The sequence below is a fragment of the Crocuta crocuta genome, unplaced genomic scaffold (assembly GCF_008692635.1).
Source record: "Crocuta crocuta isolate KB4526 unplaced genomic scaffold, BGI_CrCroc_1.0 scaffold266, whole genome shotgun sequence".
NCBI classification, from domain to species: Eukaryota; Metazoa; Chordata; class Mammalia; order Carnivora; family Hyaenidae; genus Crocuta; species Crocuta crocuta.
Genome location: NW_027531005.1, coordinates 8,092,166 through 8,102,042, shown reverse-complemented (window position 1 = coordinate 8,102,042; position 9,877 = coordinate 8,092,166).

Genomic DNA, 9,877 nt, shown 5'->3' with positions numbered 1-9,877 from the left:
GCTCCGGGACGGGGGACGGCCAGTGGGAGATAGGGAGGAAGGAGAATGTAGGACGACCCCGTGCAAGGCAGCCACCTTCCCCCATTCGGCGTCCCTGCAAGGAATTTCAACTTCCTGAGCGAGCGAACTTCATGAACATGGCAAGCATCTTGCAATATCCTGTGTATTGCTTATCCTGTTCGGGCCTCTTTTCATTCTCACACCAGCTCTGTGAGGTGATCGAGATAATATAATGAGTCCACTCTACAGATGAAGAAGGAAGCCAAGGCTTAGAGACACAGCTGGAAAGTACTGGAGCCAGAAATCAAAGCTGCCTGGCTTCCAAACCCCATACACACTTCCTCCAGGGGGTTGTTGCTTTTCCCAAAACTGGCATCGGTGTGTGAAGCTTCCACTGAGGAGGCAGCTGTCCCTCCCTGTTTCATAAAGCCACCCTCTTTGTCACTTAGAAAAATCTACAGGTTTCCAGCTCAGGAGAACTCTTTCCCCTTTCACTCCTTCCCCTTCTTATCCCTCTCCCATCTTCACATGAGGGCGGTGTGATTGTAGAACCATTATTTTATGATCACAGCCATCTGGAGGGAAGCAGGAGGCTTTGGAGAAATAAGGCTGGGTCCCCGTCCTCAAGTCCCTATGTAGGGAGGCTCAGTTCACTATGAATGTATAGCACAGCCTGGAAGGGAGGGACCAGCAGACTGTACAGCCTGGAGCAGAGGCGGTGTTGGGAGAAGCCCTGATACAGAGATCAGATTAGGAGCTGGCGGGGCTCCTCATCACATGTCTACACATGAATTCTGGGAGACTTTCTCCAACAGGCAGGACACCCTCCTTCTCTCCCAGAGGTGTGAGTTCTCACCCAGCAGCCCAACTTCTGTAGTAGGCAGCCCACCTCACCCCAAACTGCAGACTGGTGATGCATGTCTTAGCAGTTAGCACAGGTAACTTGGGTGTATGAGTCTCTCTCTCTAAACCCTTTACTATGTGTGCATAGTAATACATTTGGAGGGTGGCGACATCAAGGAGCCGGCAGGCAGGGCAAGCCTAAAAATACTCTGAGCCCACAGAGCTGCTGACCACACCATGATCTTCAGGGCCTGCTAGAGGCCAGCTGTGGGCCAGTAGTTGTTGCGCCAGGGCAAGCCAGGAGGACAGCACCCTGGCACTCCAGCGGGCCCTTTTCAGAAGTGAGGACAGCATAGCTGGTTGTGGCTTTGGAGGCCTGACAAGGCTGTGAGCTGCTCAGGGGAGAAATGCCTACTTTTCTCCTTTCCCTATTGATCGTCACCTGCGGAGAACTGCTGTCCTACAGGCACATCACTGCCTCTATTTTTCTTATAGGCATGACTAAGTTGCTTTTTGTTTTAAGTTTATTTATCTTGGGAGAGAGAGAGCATGAGCGGGGGAAGGGCAGGAAGAGAGAGAGGGAAGGAGAATCTTAAGCAGGCTCCGTGCTATCAGCGCACAGCCCCACTCGGAGCTCCATCTCACAAATTGTGAGATCATGACCTGAGCGTAACTTGATAGCTTAACTAATTCAGTCACCCCGGTGCCCCTCATTGCCTCTTATGGTGCAGCCCTCTGAGAGATGAGCAGAATTGATCTCCCCTGGGGAATATTTGTTGTCCACCATATTCAATTCTTGAAACCACATTGAAACCGTATTCAATTCTTGAAACGCAGAATGAGACCATCATCCCAATTCTACATGAAATCTGACCAATAGAGAACAGATCCATTATACATATTCCAGAGTGTTTTCAATGAGTTTCTCTGGTGGCCCCAGAGCAAGCGACTAAGCTCATACGCAGGTTATAATCTACCCAGACTGACAGCAACATCAGGGCAGAGGAAGAGGTCATCTCCACGAGTCCTTGGTCCATGTCAGTTATATTCACACAAAAAAAGGCTCTAGAATGTCCAACCCCCATTCATCAAGCTCAAACCTCATGGCTCTGCTTGCCCCCTGCTGTAGCCTGTGTACGAGGAAAGTGTCTAAGCCCAGGCAGTCCAGACAGCAGGTAATTCCAGAGCCATCCACCTGGTCTCTCCTTGGACTATCACACTATGATATGAAATGTATCTTCAGAAGGTGTCTGACCTCATCAACCATCCCACCCCAAATATTTATGCAAGCCAAATATACTTCCTGGTGGTTAATCCTCCAAGAAGATTTGCCTATAATCTTCTCATTTTCAGTTGATTTAAAATGTGAGAAACTGCCCATGTGTTAGAAAATGCAAAAAACAATGCCATATGTTTGGGGTCCATTTAACTCAAGCTGTGATATGTATTCCACACATGCAGATTTATGCCACAATTCCTGCTTTGGGGTAATCATTAAGACTCGGAACCTTTGCAGGCTACTCACCCAGAAGGAATATTGACAGCATGAAGCTCCCACATGGAGCAAAACTGACAGGGGAAAGTGGGAATGGGATCTGTTTCTTTTGGAAACTAGACGATATTTTTCTTGCTAAACCATCTGCAAGTGGTGGTAAGTGTATCATGTTGGTTTTGCTCAGTTTATTAAAGCACTGGCTACTGGAAGCAAGATCAGACATGTGAGACTGATCAGGCCAATGAGCTGCATGACAGTCCTGTGCCCCTCACCCTCACAGTCAGCTCCCACCTGTGTGTAGGAGTCAAGGGAGGGAGTTCCTGACACAGTACATATGGCACAGTGCACATGAATCCCTAACTGGCTTCATTTGGGTTCCCCAAGAAGCACAACCTGAGACAAGGATTCAAGGGCAAGTCGTTTATTGAAGAGGTGAAGGAAGGCCCAGTAGTCAGGTGGGGAAGTGAGCCTATAAAGGGTGCATTATCAAGCCAGTTACCACTGTGGGCCCATGGAGCTTAATACCAGCGGAGAATTCTGGAAGCCAGGGTAGAACACACACCTGAGTTGCCCCAACCAAGGGGTAAGGGAGCTATTCACCCACTCCTGTTGTTGGTAAGAACAGCTCACAGATGGTATTAATTTCCAGCAATTTCAGCCTACTTCATGGGTGGTGGCCAGCTCCAGAGGCCAGGTAAAGCCCTCCAGCAAAGAAATGCAGGTGCTGGCAGTTAGCAGGCAGGCAGTGTGTAATCCAGAAGTCTGAGAAAATCTAGCAGGTGACAGCATCTGCAACATCTGCTATTAGGAAAACCACACAAAGCTTACATGGATCAATGCAATGTCTCTCCACATGTGGTCCTGCGACCACCTGCGTCAGAGTCGCCAGGGAGCCAAGTGTAAGTACAGATTCCTGGGCCCCATCCAGAACTGTGTGGATCAGACTCGCTGAGATACGGCCTGGGGATGTGTATGTTTTGCAAATATTCCAGGTGATTCTGATGTGGTTTACTAAAATTTGAAATCTACCACGTTTTGGGGCACCTAGGTGGCTCAGTTGGTTAAGCTGCTGACTTTGGCTCAGGTCATGACCTCACAGTTTGTGAGTTCGAGCCCCACTTCGGGCTCTGTGCTGACAGCTCAGAGCCTGGAGCCTGCTTCTCATTCTGTGCTTCCCTTTCTCTCTGCCCCTTCCCTGCTGGTGCGCTCTCTCTCTCTCTCTCTCTCTCTCTCTCAAAATAAATAAATAACATTTAAAAATTTTAAAAATTAAAAAAAAGAAATCTACCGTGTTTAGGAAAGCATTCTCCACACAGGCAATCAGCAAACAGTGTGTTTAAATATATAAAAAGCTACTTGCAAAGCCTAAGGAGACAGATCTTAGTGCTGTCCCCATCTGTCCATAATCACAGAAGCTCCTTGCCCTGTCTTTTAAAACCCGTTTTAAACTGAGGTGGTTCTATCCAGTGTTTTCTGATGAAGAAAAAGGCTGAGTATCAGCCCTAATTCTGCTGATCGGTAAGTCATAACATCTTGAACTTTTATGTTGTCAGTGGAAGGGGGCTACCACACACACACACACACACACACACACACACACCACTCACATGCACAGAATCCCTCACCTCTCTTGCATCTAGTTGTTGTCACAGATCTTGTTGATGTAGATTGAACAGAAGTGATGTGTGCCACTTCTAGGCTGAGGAAATTAAGAAGCAGATGCATCCATACCCTCTCTTTCCCCTTCTTCCACGTGGAGGCAGAGACCTCCATGGTCCTAAGATTGGCAGCTCAGGATGGAAGCACCCTGAGTCCTCAAATGGCCAAGTTGAGGAATGCTGCCTGCCTGCCTGCCAGAAAACATCCACACTGAATTGTTAGATGAGAAACTTTCACTGTATTGAGTCACTGACATTTGAGGATTATCTGTTATTCTAACTGATAAAGTGGTATTGGAGGAGGTCATTGGGAGAGCATAACTGCTGTTGACCCATGAGCTGGACCCAGACAATAGTGGTTCCTTACCTCTTGCCCTGTCCTTGGAATGTATATTCTGCCTACTATTTCCACGCTAGCAGCTGTTTCAAGGACACAGCCTTGAGAGAGTAATGTGTTGTTGAGACCATCTGGACTGGATATGTGACGGAACCCCATTAAGGCCACTATATAAATTTTAAGATTCCGGCATGTGGGCACAGAGATCTACTTGTAACCACCCAAGACAAGCCTCGTAAGTAAGTTCCCTTGCTTGTTACGCCTCCCACCTACAATCTGGAGTGCTCCGCCTCTTTGTTACGTTTCCTTGCCCTCTGCTTATAGGGACCGCTTTCAGATTTCACCCAGGTAACTCCCAAGCTTGTGAACTAACAAGTGGACATGGTAAAGTGTGTCCCCCCCCAAACCTGGAGACACAAGAGAGGAATATCCCTGCTTCTCTAAGAACTATTTCAGCGTAGTGACATGCCCCTCCTTATAACATTTCTGTACTCAGAGGCGTAGGGCCACATCCATGTCCTTCCCAAGCCCAGTCCTCCCTATCTCTGGCATAGCCTGGCCTGAGAGAAGGAAAATAGCACATTGCAATGTTTGCCTCTTCCCTGAATAGTCACTCACTGGGTCCACAGACATCTTCAAGCCAAGGGGACAATTACTGATAAGAGAATTGCTTTTTACCTCCTCTTATATGATCTGCTTCAAGCATCAGAAAAAAAAAATTCTTTGGAACTAGCTGGGAAAAGAGATCCATATTTCCTGGCACTGAAACACACTCAGTGTTTCATTTCCACTCATCCTTCTCAGACCAGCTTGGTTCTATTTTTTCCTCAAAAATCCTCCCAAACTTCTAGAACAGTCTAATATGACCTGCACTATTTAGCTGTTGTTGTTAATATTAGTGCATTTTTCCTCTTTTTAAAAAATGTTTATTTCTTTATTTGACAGAGAGAGAGAGAGAGCAGCATGAGCAGAGGAGGGGCAGAGAGAGAGGGAACAGAGAATCCCAAGCAGGCTCCACACTGCCAGCACAGAGCCTGACACAGGGCTCAAACTCATGAACCATGAGATCGCAACCTGAGCCAAAGTCAGGAGTCAGACGCAGAACTAACTGGGTCGCCCAGGTGCTCCTAATGTATTTTTTTTCTCTTATTGCACCTCTATCAAGCTGGACTGTTTTCCCTTATGGTGTAGTAGCAGTGTCTTCGTTCGGGCCTCTGGGCATATAGTAAGAAATCATGAGTTACTTGGCTGTTAACCTCGGAAAGAATCAAATAGCCATACCACCGCCACCAGCAACACCACCCCTGCTTCCTCCCCCATCACCGCCACCTATACTTACGTGGCCTCCTCCACCACCACCACCTTCACCACCTCTGTCTCCCAGTCGTCTACCATCACCCCTCACGCACACACCTTTGCTCCCTCCAAGGCTATATAGAGAAAGCTTAATATAGATCATATTTTTAAATCACTTGGTAAAACTTGCTAAATGTAACTCAATCTCTAATGTGACTTTGAGTCTTATATTTCAATAGTTTTTAGGTTTAATTATTCATTAAATTTTTAATCTGAATCTCAGACCTATGTTCTTATAAGAAAAACACTTAAAACAATGATTGGCAAATAGAAAGAACATAAATGTTAGCTACTAGTTGCTATTGTCCAAGAAACAACTTGTATTACATTTCATATGGCTTTAAATTTGTAACAAAAACTTCTTGTGATAATTTGATGTCAGAAATCAGTATTAGTTTCATGAGACTTCCAGTGACAGGATGTTTTGGCTCGTTTTGCTACATGTCAACTGACCAGGAAGTAATAACCAAATAAAAGTACACAATAATGCATCCAGATAAGCTATTTGATTCTTCCCAAGGCTAATAATCAAGTAACTCATGATTACCTACTTGACCCAGGGAACTATGAAGTCACAGCTGCTACATCATAAAATAACATAGTCTAGCCTGTGTAATAATACAGAGAAAATGTAGGAAAACAAACAACCAACAGCCAAATTATATAGGCCAGAACAGGGTACTCTAGTAGTTTGAGAAGATAGGACCAAGCTGATCTAGGAAGGATGGGCAGAGAAGAAAAGAGTATGTTCCAGAGCTTGTAAGAAATACAGCTTTCCCTTTCCCATAGTCTGAAAGAAACTTACTAAAATACTATTTTCTAGGTACCAAAATGTGACTTATCAGGTAAGCAAATCATGAACCTCACGCAGGTGTACTGAGATACCACAAGTTTTACAAGGCAGCACAGTAGGTATCTACAATTGTATGACAAATTACCCTAAAACTTAGCAGCTTTAAACAGCACATATTTATTATCTCACAATTTCTATTGCTCGGGAACCCAAGCCTGGCTTACGTAAGTCTCCGGCTCAGGCTCCTTCACAAGGCTGTAGTCAAAGTGTTGGCTGAGACCTTAGCCATCTCAAGACTTGACTGGGACAGGATCTGCTGCCAAGCTCACTCAGTGGTTATTGGCAGGATTTAGTTCCTTGTGGGATGTTGGAATGAGAGCTTCAGTTCCTTGCTGGCTGTTGGCCAGAGGCTACCCCCTAATTCCTTGCCGCATGAACTTCTCCATAAAGCAAATGACAACTTGGCAAGTAGTTCGTCAGAGTGAGCAAGTGAGAGAGAAATCAGGAGACTGCCAGCAAGATGGAAGTAAGTCTTCTTTAACCTAATCTTAGAAGTGTCATCCCATCACATTTGCCATTATTCTTCTGCTCATTAGAAGTGAGTCACTAGGTGACTCAACCCGCACTCAAAGGGGGTGATTACACAAAGGCGCAAACTCCAGGAAGCAGGAATCTTCTGGGAGCCCGCCTTCTTAGAAGTCTGCCTACTACAGGCATTGTTGCTTTGAAGATCTTATTACAGTGAAGCTTGCAGAGCTTTGAATATGCTTGCGGGTGGCTCGGTGGCTCAAAGGCTCCATGAGGCATTCAGAGCAGTTGTTAAGCAAGGAACAGCATCTACCATTTATAAATGTATAAACTCTGCAACTGACAGTGTTAATACATCGTTGCACCTAATGGGGGGTGGGGAGGGAAGAGTTTGTGAAGTAGAGAAACTAAAGTGGGCAGAGATTCCACTGCTTTGTAACAGCTTTAATTTTATTGTTTTTCTTCCCGATGGTCACAAAACACTCGAATGGATTTCTCTTCTCCTGCCTGTACCCGACAGCAGTCCTACTTTCTTTTTTCTCCTTTTCTTCCTTCCTTCTCACGTCTTCCATTTTCAGATACTTAGTGGTAACTTCATTGGAGGGAAGAAGAGTGAAAAACATGATCATCTTTTGGAAGAATTATTGCACTTCATCTTTTTTTCTCTTTCAAACTGAGAAGAGGGAGGCAGGAAAGCAAGCAGAAAAGGAATCAAGGAAGGAGAGAGGGGAGGGAAAATGAGGCTCTGGGAAACACTCTAGCCATCTGGGGTTTTATTGCCTTAAATTAGAAGTGAGGGAGGATTTCCCAGCTAAGATAGAAAAGCAGAATCCAGGAGCATTTCCAGGGGCAAGTTCTGGATGTGGCTTTCTGAGTGGGGAAGGAAGTGGTGACACTGGAGCTATGCAGGCTGGAGGTATGCAGGCTCAGGGGCTGCAAGAAAGGGGGGCTCTCCCACAGCCAAGGGGAGCAGTGAGACAGGGTATTGGGCCTGGGAAGGGCAGGAGAGTGAACTGTGCCCAGAATAATAGCTGGTGAGCAGGGCCGGGTCCCCATAAGGGGATATGAAAACAAGAACTTAAACAAGAGGTGGAGAAGGAGTAATCTTTCCCCAAGGACACATTAATGGTTGATCAGAACAGGGATCCGTATTTCTGTATTCAAAATCTCAATCCCTGTATCCAGGAGCTGCTCATTTTTCCCTCCTTTCCCTCTCCAGCCTTCTCTACCTTTACCTCTTAATTCTACCCTTTCCTGTCCACTTTCCTTTATTCTCATCTTTCTTTTTCCTCTCTTTTAGTCCTTACTCCTTAAGTGAATTTATTATAGAACAAAAGGATATTTATTATATATTATACTTTCAGAATAGAATTTCCTGTTCCTTGCTCTAAGTTGAAAATCTCAACAGATGGTTGTTTTTTTAAAACCCTGTTTTCACTATTTTTAATCTGTGTAACCTTCTAAAGACTTTTTCCTCCTTTCTCCAACCCTTGATTAAAAAAAAAAGTTTCCATGTCCCTACATCAAACCATACATAATTGTTGGGTTGAATCTCTATGGTTGTGTTTGAGTATAAAATAGCACACTTGATAGTGAAAGGGCCTTTTTTTTTAAAGTCTAAGATTCCCAATTGGACATTACCCTGACCATCAAATCTGGACTAAATTTAACATTTTCATGTGACCCGTGGATTGAAAATATCTTACAGTATAAAGTCAGTACAAAGAGAGACTTTTATATTAAACTGTTTTTGCTAATCTATATTGCAAATATATTGTTACATCCTGATGAATGACAGTAAAGAGTTTTATTGGGAGCAATGAAAAAAAAAAGATGATAAGCAACAGTTTGATCTCAGACTTTGAAGAAAAAGGCCTAGTTCTCAGAAGCCTAAAATTAAGCTTTTCACCTCAATTCTGATACTATTTTGGCAGCATGTATAGGACCTCCAGCTGCTAAATTCTGAAGTGTGATCCTGTCACTGTCACAGCTTAAGGAGGACTGTGTCACAGCACTGCCTTGACTAGGAGATCTCCCAGAGATACCTGAATGTCACTGAACAGTGCTTCTGGCCACCATAAGTGAAGAAAGGGCTCACCCTTCCCCACACCCTGCAAGGCCAAAACATCCTCTCTAGTCAGGAAACATTTCAGCACACCCAGTGTCCTACCATTAAGACGTTTAGACAGTTCACTGTGCTCAAGCCCAGATTAATCCAGTTAGGCTTTTGTAAACTCCTTAGGAAATGGACAAGACTAGCATGTCTTGGGGATGGTGATCTGCCCAACCAGCAGTGTGTATAGGCAGCCATTTTACCATCTGATAAGTCCAGCCATTTTTGCCAGTGCGGCTCCTTCTAAGGAACTGTTTTCAGAAGAATACACTCACACATTCACCTCTGAAGCTAAAATTAAATGTATCAAGTCTAAGATTTTCTTTTATAAAGATGTATACATTTGGGGGAAGAAATTTGAGTCTTTCCTCTATCAGTGAGGACAATCACTCTCACCTGGGCTTGGAGAAGAGACAAAGGGGTAAGAAAACCAAAAAGGGAAGAGGAAAGCAAGTGGGCAATAAGGCAGGAAGGGAATCCAGGCGGATGCTTCAATATGAAGCAAAGCACAGAAGCACTGTTTCTAAAGTACTCAAATTTCACCCCAACCTAGAATCACCAAGATAGAAAAGAACTTAAACAAGAGGTGGAGGAGTAATCTTTCCCCAAGGACACATTAATGGTTGATCAGAACAGGGATCCGTATTTCTGTATTCAAAATCTCCATCCCTGTATCCAGGATGAGGTTATCTTGGTCAAAACCTTCAAACCATAGTGAGGAGACTGATGTCCAGGGCAGAGCAAGGACTTGCCC